General features: G+C 47.9%; 1 protein-coding gene across 1 annotated transcript in view; it reads left to right on the top strand.

Moving 5' to 3' along the window:
* Window positions 1–12,590, top strand: part of LOC308199001 (uncharacterized protein) — a 128,410-nt gene that overhangs the window by 62,241 nt on the left and 53,579 nt on the right. The window lies entirely within an intron of this gene.

The raw sequence follows: 12,590 nt of genomic DNA, 5'->3' as shown, positions 1-12,590 counted from the left end.
AAAAGTTTCAGATGCGACCTTGTTACCTTCTAGTTTGTCATCTTCATTGCTTTTATTTTGTTTTGTTTTGTTAATTACATTTTAGAGATGCAATGCCATGCTAGGGACCTGGGACAAACTGGGTTATGAGCAGAGCCTGTATGCGTCCCCGGGGACAGCCAGAGACTTACTTATCTCTTGTAAATGATCACAGAGTTTTCTTTTCCTGCAGAGCTGGATGTATTTAGCTGAGCAACTTCTCTTGCTGTTTTGTGCATCTTCGTACTTGATCTCTCAGATGGCAAGCAAGGGATGAGTAGTTCTTGGATCTACACCTCTCCAAGCTACCCTACCCAAGTCATGGTTCCTTGGGAGCTGAGAAGTGGGAGAATAATATTCCTACTACAAGGGTACGTGCCCAGAGCACCAGCCCTTTAATTATGGAAGGAACTGGAGCCAGCTTCCTCCTGCCTTTACAGATAAGTGGTTTCACTGAGCTTGTAGGAGATTACAGCAAGAAAAATTTGGCACCTGGCTCCCTTGGCATGAAGGGGCTTTTTTGCCCACGCAGACTCCTGCCATGGAAATTTGTATTCAAGGATCCACCCAAGGGGATCCAGTTGCCATGTCAGCAGATTAGTGCCTACAAAAGAGCAGCAAATACTGGGCAGGAATTTAGCATCCCGTCTCCCATGCCTGTGAGCTGAATCCTAAAGACGTTTATTTGTCCTCTTCATCCCACGTGGGGAAAGTCGGCCTGAGCCCACCCCCCTGCAGGTCCTGCGGCTTTCAGAGCTGGGAAGGCAGCAAGCAAGCCTTCCCCGGAGCCGGGTGCTGCTGCAGGCTGTTCCACTGAAGAACAAGCCAGCTGTGTGTGTGAGGGAGCGATACCTGTGCCGTGACAAATTGCAGAAACCATACGAAATTCATTGCGCTCTATAGCACTGGCTTGGCAGCCTCAGAATAGCTTTCACTGTCTGGTAATTAGGCAAAACACGACCTTGTTTTCCTCCATTGCAGTCTTGTAGTGGCTGGTGCAGTCTAAGCGAGGGGATGCTGCCCCATGCAGGGAGCTCTTGCGCCCAAATGGTTTCATATCCAGAGGGCTGAATTCAGCTGAGGAGAAATCAGATCTGTAAAAAGCGTTGTTCAAGTTCCAGTGGATACCGTGAATTGTTGTGCTTGTGGTTCTTGTGCAGAATTTGTCTTCAGAGGCTTTGGGAGAAGAAATCCCAATACCAGAAACTTAGGTGGAGGCTTTGGAAATTGTCTCAGTGTTGGCCTAATGCTGCTAATTGCAGAGAACGCTAAAACTAATACAGACTTCAAGGGGAGCTGCTACGCCAAGGGTAAATCTTGAAGATAACTAGGGTGCTTGCTCCAGATCTGTTTACATGGAGGAAAGACTTCATAGCTGTGTATTTACCGTGACTGCGCAGGAGGGAGAGTGACATCTGAAGAAACATATGCAGACTTTCTTCTCCAAAGATAAAATTGGATGAAGACAAAAATGACCTAAATAAATATTGGAAGATCATAGGAAACTATTCCTTGGAGGCGGAGAGGAGGAATATATACATGTAGATAAGGGTTGCTTGCAAAAGTTGAGTGTTGTTCTTTGGGGAATTTCAGTGCATCAAAGGAGCCTGGTATCAGTCCTGGAATAGCATCAGAAGAAATGTTTTCTGAAGAAAAGAAGTAAGGGGGTGAAAGACATTTATTTGGGAGGAAAAGGTATAATGGACTCTCCAGTGTTATATTATGAGGTGTTTTCTGGCTTTTCCATATTTTGCTCACCAAGCTCAAATAAAGTAGAGTTTCTTTCTGTTGGGTGTGGGAGAAGTGGCTCAGCAGCCTTCATGGCAGGGGCAGGAAATCTGAAAAAATGTATCAAGTCTGTATGGCCTCAATTTTCTATCTCAAGCATAGGCTGAGGTAACTACGCTTGTGTCTGCTCTACCCTTGTATGATAATGGTCTGCTGCCATCAGCCCACTGTGCTGGTTCTGCGGCGTGCTGATGGACCCCTGTGCACAAAAAAAAAACAAAAAAAAGGGGGGGGGCGGGGAATGAGGCTATGGACAGGGCTCCTCCAGGCCAGCACAGCCTGTTGATGCCCTGAGAAGAGGTCCCCAGTGCGGCTGCAGCAGACACAGGACCTGGCTGTCTGCCACGTGCTGGTCATGGGGATGCTGGAAAGCACTGCACGCCCAGGGTGTTCACCCTGTGGTCGGCCTGTGTGCGCCCTGGGCCCTGCAAGGAGCAGGGGGTGACAGAAATGGTCCTAGGCCTGAGGGATAATTTAGGGAGGAGAAAGCCATTGAAGCAAATAAGTGATGAGATTCAGGAATACTTAAAGAGGGTGTACCTCACAGAGGGCTGATCTCAGAGAGAGATTGAAAAAGATATTGTGACAGAATTTAGAGTTTATTGCAAAAAAGGAAGAAAAGTCTGTGCAGGGCAGAATTTGCTTGCTCCTCCTCATCTCCGATTTTTAGACCAGGCTGCAGGTAAGCCAGATGGCAAGAGGGAAAGTGCAACAAGCCATCAGTGACCAGGTGGAAGTTGGTGTCCTGCCGGCAGCACAAGTGCAGCAGGAGGAGGATGACTTCCTGAGTAAGCTGCTGGTTCTCATGAGCAAGTCCCCATGTAAAAACACTAAGAATTAAATAAAGCTTCCAGACGACACTGGGTTAAATGTATCATCTTCAGAGACATCCATGTGCTTTATATATCAATGAACTTACACTGCGAGCTACAAAAAGTGAATTAGCTTTTAAAAATAGACTGTGTGTCTGAACGCAGCTCTTCCACTTCGAGCCTTCGGTTTGGCTCAGCCAGGATACTGGCAACATGGCAGGCGTGTGCGAGGGCCTGGAGGAAGTGCTGGGCTGTATTTTTAGCTTCAGGTTTCTCTGGTTCTCGTGCCCAAGCCTGATGGCACTGCACCATTTGTATATGTCGGGTGACTCACTGCGCTGTCTGGTACGAATTGTGCTGCCATGGGCCTGGAGGTTGGCTTTGAAATAATGGAGGCAGCAAGCAAATTCTGCCCCACGTGGTATTTTCCTTCTTCATGGCAAAAAAAAAAACCAACAAAAAAAACTAAAATGTGTCTCCATACTGATATGCTCTGATATCTCTGATATGCTCTGATATCCTGTTATTCCTCTGATATTCTGTTGAGAAGGACCACGTTGAACCCCAGAAGCATGCTGGTGTTTCAGATGTCACTTCTCTGCTTTTCCTCTCTCAGCTTCACTTGCTGCAGGAGTCTTGCAGGGTGTGCATCTTCCTCAATACCTCTCACAGCAAAGTCTTTGAAGGGCTTTGCATGAAAGATGTGGAAAGAAATAGGAGATTTAGATCCTGTTTGCAACCTGAAATCCTAGCCAAGTGTGCTGCCATGCTTTGTATTTCAGGGCTGCACTAGGTTAACAAGGTCACAAAATGGCTCTTCACACTGAAGAAAACACAGGAAAATTCTGTTGTTGTAGTTAGTATCTGAGAAGAAATTGCCACACCAAAGGCAAAAGTGCCTTTAATGCTGCTGTGGCTGGGTCTGCTTACCAGGAAAATGGATAATTTTGCTATCTAAAGAGATTCTCAGCGATACCCTCGAAAAAAGCCTTCCCTACAGAAGTATGTTTGCCAAACTCCAGCTGCAGGGGCTGGTTCCCCAGGCCAAGGCACAGAGGCAAAGGAGGGTGGACATGGGGTAGCCAGTGGGCATTCCATGGCCCCAACAAAGCCACGGGTGGTAGAGCTGGGCTGGGGTTCACCACGTCTGCTGGCTATTAACAGGCAGCTGTAAGTCAGCTGTGGCAGCCGTAAGAGCTCTGCCCTCTCCTCCACAAGGTCCACGCAAGGTGCTCATGCCACAAGAGAGAATTTGAGTCTGTGATGGGAAGTTTAAGGATTGCAAAGCCCAGCACTAGGAAATCCCAGAACTGAGGCCGTGTGCATGTCCTAAGTTTGATTTTCTTGTGGATAAGTGTTAAAACAGTCTTTTTTTATAGGTTTCAATACTATTTCGTTCCACTTGGTGAATGGAGAGTCACTCAATCATCCTTCTTATCCTTCCCATCGGTGTGTCACCTTATGGATTATCCATCAAACAGTGTCGGGACGCAGCAGCACTGAATACAGAACTCTTGCCTTTGGGGTGTTTCACCAGAATATCAAAACAATGCACAAGCATTAGTGAGCTGCAAGCATTGTAATCCTATATAATTAGCTGAGGAAATTAGACAGGGGTGATACTGCTCCCTTTTGCAGCTAGAGATCTGAGGAACAGAGATTAAGGCTGTAAGTGTCTATTAATTTCCAGCGTTCAGTTTCAGATAATGAGAGCTTAACTTTTTAATTTAATTTAATTTAATTTAATTTAATTGCTCATGCCTAGCAATTAAACTGTACCTCACTTGTTCAACCTGCCATGGAAGCAATAGCTAAGCTGAAACTCTCTGTACCTTGAAGTAATCCTCATTTTAGGGAGCTGAACCAAGATACAGAGGCAGGGGAATTATTCGTGGCTCATACGCGCTCCCACCGCTTTGGGATGTAATGTGGTTCTTCTCCTGAAGACTCCAGCGTCATTAAGGCCACTTTGAAATAAGTGCAGCACACTGGTAAAGCCCTCTGTTATTATCTTTTCATCTCCGAGACAAACCGTGTGCATTAAGCGATGTAAAGTTAGCGACAGGTCATGGTCTCCTGCCTGGGCTTGGCACTCACTGTGTGTGGGCAGGGGCGCTGGGCTCCGGCAGAGCGTTGCCTCTCTCAGCACCCAACCTGGCATAAACATCTGTTTTTTCATAGGGTTGTTGTTCTGTCAGTATATTCAAATCTTGATGGGCTTCTCAAGACCTTTCCAGCTCTGCTGGGTTTGTATTGGATTGTCTGTACCTGGCTCAGATGGTGGCTGCTCTGGGGTCTGCATGCAGTTTTGCTCAGGTCTGTTATTGCTTCTACACCGAAAAATCCCCCATGCACCCCAAATCACCCTATAGTGTCGCAGTGAGATAAATGCCGCTTGCTTTCCCCTCTCCTTCCATAAGACCTTCCCAGCACTGATGGAGGGGAGGCAGAAGGCAAAGCCCAGTTTTGCCGCAGGTGTGTGTTGCAGCGAGCTGATCCAAATGAATGGTAGCTTCAGACATCTCCCATTGGATTCGACTTCTGAGCCTTGGCTTCATCTCTGCTGCCAACGTGTAGAACTCTGATATACATCTCCACATATATATGTAAACCCCGTTCTTTAATACCTCCTACAGCAGCAAGCTGTTTCTCTTTTCCCAGCGTCTCCAGATGGTGCTGAAATCTTCAGATCTTTAGGGGTTTATTTGTTTGTTTATTTTTAGGTAACTTCTAAAGGCTCTCATCAGGATGCCTCAGTCTTTCCATTTACCAAAAGTCTTGATTTTAGTTCAGTTTTTATCCTCACTGACGGCTTCCTTCCCAGACAGGTCTACGATGAACTGTCATGTTTTATTATGCGCGTTGGTGCCAACGTTCATTTTCTAATTCTCTGTTGTTCTCCAAAATTTGCAATTTTGCCTTCTTTTTCTTCCTGTGTTGTGATCTTAGTTATTTGCTTACCTACACACAGGATCCAGCCCCGGTCTCCATGTGGGTTTTCAGCAGCATGCCTTTTCAGCAGCATGAGCAGGGCTTAGCCCGACGCACTGTCCCCGCTGCTGCAGGCACCTTGAGGCTTGGCTATTGAAAAACAAAAGAAGAGTGTTTTTGTTTGTTTGTTTGTTTTTGTTCAAAGTATAACCCCAAATTGCTGAGTCTCATTTGTGGTCTCTAGAACTAAGTGGATCCCACCTCTGCACTCGGGATGGGTTTTGGGATGGGGGAATGGATTTCAATCCCAGGCCCAATCCCAGCTGCCCTGCAGCTTCTCCAAGTGCAGCTGAGATAAAGACTCTTCCTGGTTGCTTTCCTCAAAACTTCCTTTTGGATCAGCTACCTTTCAGGTTTGCAGTGGACCTTCCTTTTTCTTGTAGAAGTAAGAAAAGTAAGTAATGCTTCTTAGTTGTTAAAAAGAGACAAGAAATCACAACCCCTCATCCTTTTGATTCTTTTTTTTTTTGTTATATTCCCTTTATTTTTTTGCATGCCCCATAAAAGCTTTTGCCATACTTTAGTTACATCACCTCCTTTGGGATATAGCTGTAATAATATACAACAATAAATACCTTTGTGGCATGTCATCCCCCAAATTTTCTTTAAGGTTGCCTCTGCAGAAGCAGTCTGATAACCAGTTCTTCCTGTTAGCAAAGCACTAGCCTCATTTGCTCTTGCATAATTTTCAATTTGTGAGCTGACCTTCAGATTATACTGCTCCTGTTTTAATTTTAATTTTATTGTTATTGATGCTGCTAACTGGTGGAGAAGCCAGCCACCTACAAGCAATAAGCTGGTTTTTGCTTGCCGCTTTCAATGCTGGTGGTTAACAGTCCAAACCACCGCACCATGCTGACAAGACTGGTGTGGTGGTTTTACTCGGATGGGTGGCTGAGCTCCACCACAACCACTCTCTCACTCCCCCCCTCCTCAAAGGGAAAGGGGGAGAAAAATGCGATGCAAAGGGCTCAAGGGTTGAGATAAGGATGGGGAGATCACTCAACAATTATCATGACGGGCAAAACAGACTCAGAGCAGGGAGATAGTGAGATTTATTGCCTATTACAAACAAGCTAGAGAAGCGAGAAACAAAGGAAAGAAACCAAAAACGCCTTCCCCCCCCATCCACCCTCTTCCACCTCCTCTCCCTGAGTGGCACAGGGCAATGGGGGAATGGGGGTTATGGTCAGTCAATAGCACTTTGTCTCTGCCGCCTCTTCTGGGTCACTCTCGTCCCCTGTGCTGTGGGGTCCCTCCCACGGGATGCCATCCTTGTCGAACTGATCTGGCGTAGGCTTCCCACAGGCAGCAGCTCTTCAAGAACTGCTCCAGATATGGGTCCGTACCCCGGGGCCCATCCGTCAGGAGCAAACTGCTCCAACCTGGGTCCCCCACGGGCAGCAGCTCCTGCCAGGTCACCTGCTCCTGCGTGGGCTCCTCTCCACAGGCTGCAGCTCCGGCCTGGGGCCTGCTCTGGCGGGGACCCTCCACAGGTCGCAGCCTCCATCAGTGCAGGTCCACCTGCTCCACCGTGGTACTCCATGGGCTGCAGGGGGACAGCCTGCTTCACCATGGTCCTCACCACAGGCCGCAGGGGACTTCTGCTCCGGTGCCTGGAGCACCTCTCCCCCTCCTTCTTCACTGACCTTGGCACCTGCAAGGCTGTTTCTCACTCCTCTCACTTTTTTTTTTTTTTTTCCCCTTTCTTAAATGTGCTCTCACAGAGGCGCAAACAACATCGCTTATTGGCTCGGCTCTGGTCAGCAGCGGGGCCCTTACCTAACATGGGGCAGCTTCTAGATTCTTCTCACAGAAGCCACCTCTGTGGCCCCCTGCTACCAAAACCTTGCCGTGTAAACCCACTACAATTGGAAGTGCGGCTTTCTCAGCAATCCAAAATATTATGGTCACTGAAGTGCTCTGGGTTGCCAACAATCCATCTGTGCTGCTGCAGAAATAACCCTGGATATCCAACTATTTTGTTATGTTTAGCGAAAAAGGGCATTTTACCTGCAGCGCTGTGCCACAGAGATATTGTGAAGCCTGGGCAGATCCTGGTAAGGAAGGAGGTGCTGGCACCAGGTGAGCATCTGTCCCTCCAGGAGGTCTCCAGAAATGAAAGCCAGTGCTTGGGTGCTCGGGCTGTGCTGATCCAAGCTGTGCTGATCCAAGCTGTGCTCATCTGTGCAGTGGCACAGGTCACCCAGAGAGGCTCTGCCATCCCCAGCCTTGGGGGTTTTCAGTACCCAACTGGCTCAAGCCCCGAGCAGCTTGGTCTAACCCCAGAGCTGAGCTGCTTTGAGCAGGAGGGTGGACAGGATCACAGAATCACAGAATTGTAGGGGTTGGAAGGGACCTCAAGAGATCATCGGGTCCAACTCCCCTGCCAAAGCAGGCTCCTTAGAGCAGGCTGCCCGGGTAGGCATCCAGACAGGCCTTGAATATCTCCAGAGAAGGAGACTCCACAACCTCCCTGGGCAGCCTGTTCCAGTGCTCCGTCACCCTCACCGTGAAGAAGTTCTTTCGCATGTTGGTGCAGAACTTCCTGTGATCCATTTTGTGGCCATTGCCCCTTGTCATATCCCCACAAACCACTGAAAAGAGGTTGGCCAAATCCCTCTGTCTCCCACACCTCAGGTATTTATAAACATTGATAAGATCCCCTCTCAGTCTTCTTTTCTCCAGGCTGAACAGACCCAGGTCTCTCAGTCTTTCCTCACAGGGAAGATGCTCCAGGCCCCGTATCATCTTTGTGGCCCTCCGCTGGCCTCTTTCCAGGAGATCCCTGTCTTTCTTGTACTGGGGAGCCCAGAACTGCACACAGTACTCCAGGTGAGGCCTGACCAGGGCAGAGTAGAGGGGGAGGATCACCTCCCTTGACCTGCTGGCCACGCTCCTTTTTTAATGCACGCCAGGATCCCATTGGCCCTCTTGGCCACCAGGGCACACTGCTGGCTCATGGTCAACCTGTCGTCCACCAGGACCCCCAGGTCCTTCTCCACAGAGCTCCTCTCCAGCAGGTCGCACCCCAGCCTGTACTGATACATGTGGTTGTTCCTTCCCAGGTGCAGGACTCTACACTTGATCTTGTTAAACCTCATTTGGTTTCTTCCTGCCCAGCTCTCCAGCCTGTCCAGGTCTCGCTGAATGGCAGCACAGCCTTCTGGTGTGTCAGCCACTCCTCCCAGCTTCGTGTCATCGGCATACTTGCTGAGGGCAGACACTATTCCCTCATCAAGGTCGTTGATGAAGATGTTGAACAGGACTGGACCCAGCACCGACCCCTGGGGAACACTGCTTGTCACAGGTCTCCAGCCGGACTCTGCGCCGCCAATCACCACCCTCTGAGCTTGGCCAAGTCAGCCAGTTCTCAACCCACCTTACTGCCCACTCATCTATCCCACACTTTCTCAGCTTTGCTAGCAGGATGTCGTGGGAGACAGTGTCAAAAGCCTTGCTAAAGTCAAGGTAGATGACATCCACTGCTCTCCCCCCATCTATCCAGCTGGTGATGCCATCACAGAAGGCAACGAGGTTGGTCGAGCACAACTTCCCCTTGGTGAATCCATGCTGACTACTCCTCATAACCTTCTTCTCTTCACGTTGCTTGGAGATGGCATCCAGAACAAGCTGTTCCAACACCTTTCCAGGGACAGAGGTGAGACTGACTGGCCTGTAGTTTCCCGGATCCTCTTTCTTGCCCTTCTTGAAGACTGGAGTGACAGTGGCTATCCTCCAGTCTTCAGGCACCTCTCCTGTTCTCCAGGACCTTGCAGAGATGATAGAGAGCGGTTTGGCGATCACCTCTCCCAACTCCCTTAGCACACATGGATGCATCCCGTCAGGGCCCATGGATTTGTGTGCATTGATCCCACTCAGACACTCCCGAAGGATAGGGACTTCCTGAGGTCTCCTCCAGCCTTGATGGCTGTATTGTGCTACAGATCTACTGCTTTGCCGATCTGACAGGTCAGGGAGATAATTTAATGCCCCCACATTGAAAGGATTCAGAGGAAGTTTGATTTTTACTGCTCGTGATCACTGGGATGGCTCCTGCAAAAGAGCTGCAGGCTTCCCCAAAGCCTCTGGCACTTCTTTCCTGTGCAGGCTGCAGTCCTGGCTCTCCTTAGTGCTTTCTGTCTCACAACCGAGTCAAAAAATACCCAAGTTACTGAGGTTTTCCCCATTTTTTTTGTTGTTTAATGAGCACCTCTGGAGGACTGAATGGGTGGTGTAGAGGGAGAACGGCTGTGACTGAAGAGCACTCCATCCACTGCTCTGCTCTGCCTTTCTGATTGATTAGTTCTGTTCCAGGTCTTCTCCCCAGCCCTTTTCCCAGTGTGCCCAATTGTAACACCAGGATTTTTCTGTCTCCTCTCATACTCCTAAAACCCATGATTTCGTGGAACAGGAGAGAAGCCTTTCTTTGACACATGCCAACAAAATTCAGCTCCCTGAAGGCAGCAAGAGAAGCGTGATTCCCCCCTGTGCCTGCACTGTGCAATGCAAACACTTCTTCCCTCTGGGTTCTTCCTTCTAACAATCCACCAGAGCAACATTATTTAAGCAAATAAATGTTTAAAAGGCCAGTCCCTGCAGACTGACAGCAAAGATGAGAGAAAAGCTAGGCTAATTATTATTTTCCTTCCCTTACACAGGCCTCTCTGTGAGGCCCTAGCAATTAAAGATGATGCTGGGGAACAAGCTAGATGGGAATTACTTTGACAGGGGGAAATTACCACCCAGAGGTTTTGGGGGGGTTTGTGCTGCTGTGTAAATTCCCTTTGCTCAGTGTAAGCTCTTTTAACCAAATACATTGCTTTGACAACACGTTTTAACAGCTGGTTTTAAAAAACAACAACAAAAAAAAATTCTAAAATGTTTGCAGCCAGCTCTGATTCTAGCCTGTGTTTCTCCCAGTGGTCTTGCAATGCAGACACCCTCCTGAGCCTCTTCCCTAGCAAGCTCCCCTCACCAGGCCCATACAGCCCAACCGAGATGCGGGAGCCAAGAGGAGAAACCTCTCGCCTGCTCATTCATGTACGCCAGCCATTTCCCTTCCTGTGAAAACAAACTCGTAATCCCAACATAACACCCACACTGTGTGAAGTGGTGTGCATGCAGGAGCTGTTTTCTCTGGCCTCTGCCACCATGACAAAGGTCTGTGTGTGTGTAATCCTCCAGGCACCTTCTCCTTCTCCAGCAGCAGCAGGGGCCAGCTGAATGTTGGCTGACGCGACGCCCTCGCTGCAGCGTAATAACGTGCTTCAGGTGGGCTCCTTCCTGGGCTCCTGTGCAAGGATGGGTCTGACTCTCTGGACAGTAAATGTGTTGGAAGATGCCATGACCTGCAAGTGATTCGCAAGTTTGATTTTTTCCATCCGCAAGGGTCCTCACAGCAGCAGAAGTCCTGGTCAGATGAAATGTTAAAGGCTTGGTGGAGAAAATAATATAAGCATGGAACTTAGCACAGAATCAAATATTCCTGGTGGAGAAGAGTTCTATGTTTCCATGAGAACTGGTTCTGATCAGATGGGAAATAAGCCTTTGAGCACATTCAGCCTCCTGTCTAAGCACCCATTTTGCGCTCGCTGATCCCCATCGCAGCTCCTTCACACGTCTCTTCCAGGAGGGATCCACCAGCACCCAGCTTGGCTGATGGGGCGTGGATGCCCAACAGTGCCTACAGCATCCCAGAGATAGGGCAGGTGTCTTGTTCAGTGGCATCGGTGCTGGTAACTACTGGGTTACATGTCGCTGCTCAAATAGTTTGCCTGAGAGCTCCTAGAAAATGCATTTCTCTTTTCATAGCCATGCTATTTGGTGGCATTTCGCTGAGTCTGGCTAACACATTCAGATCCTGGTTTCCATCAGCCTGTTGGTAAACCAAAATATACAGCATAGGTTTGTACCTGGACGTGCAATGCTGCCAGATGGACAGAGGTATTTTCTTCTGTCTTTCAGTGTCATGTTCTCCTCCTCACATGATACTCTCCCTCCTCTTTTGTATCTTTTGCTGCCTTGTCACTTAATTGGCATTGTCCTTGGGTTTAGTCTAAGACCATCAGTAAGAATGAACAATACCAGATCCAAGGTCAGCCCTTGGACAAATCCGTGAGTAACTTCCTTCTACCACGATACATGCGTGCAACTCATGATTTATTTCCTAAACAGTTTCTCTTCTAGCTTTCTATCTCAGCTCCAAACCCATTTAGCCAGTAATTATGATTGCTCTCTGTTTTGTAATTTTGCTTTAGCAATAGGCTAGTCAGAGTATCAGCTGAGCCCATCCCTTTTTAGGACACTGATGTTTATAACTAGTAGCAAGCTGGCTCTAAGGAAAATAAGCAACATGTTTTCAGTGCTGGAGTTCCTAATCTTTGATTTATTACTTTCTTTCTATTTTCAATTTTGTTGTTGTTTTGTTTTGTTTTTCAGTAAACTAAATTTTATTGGGAGAATGACCACTTTTTCTTTTGCTCTGCTGTTTTTCTGCAAAATGTACCGTATTTCTAAGAACAGTGCGTTTCTATTCTCAGCCACTTATTTTATAAGGCAGTATATTATTTATGTTGCATTATAGTCTTTTACATTAAATATGATCTTTTGTGACAGGATTCAAGCTGGATTTTCCCTCCGGATATCTATTCAAAGCTTTCAAAAGACGCATGCACAAACCTAGAAGTGTTCCTATAGCTCTACACAGGAGGTGGGCAGCTGGGATTACTCTCTTGCTAGCATCAACTTGCTGTCACAACTGATAACACTTTATGTTGTGTCATTCTTGAGGATATTCACTTGTGGAGAGAAACTTTTAATCATGATGATCAATGCAGTGCTTACGTCCTGAAAATTTGGTCCTGAATCTCTCCACAACCAGAGAGAAGGACAGAAGTAGCTCATATTTGCTGGAAGGGGGGATGAGATGGGAAAGAGTGAGGACTGGGGCGGGTTTTGAGAAGCTCACCATGCTGACTG

Source organism: Anser brachyrhynchus (genome assembly GCF_964034855.1).
Source record: "Anser brachyrhynchus genome assembly, chromosome: 8".
Taxonomy (NCBI): domain Eukaryota; kingdom Metazoa; phylum Chordata; class Aves; order Anseriformes; family Anatidae; genus Anser; species Anser brachyrhynchus.
The sequence above is the reverse complement of the archived record's forward strand: the minus strand, read 5'-3'. Positions and strand labels throughout refer to the sequence as shown.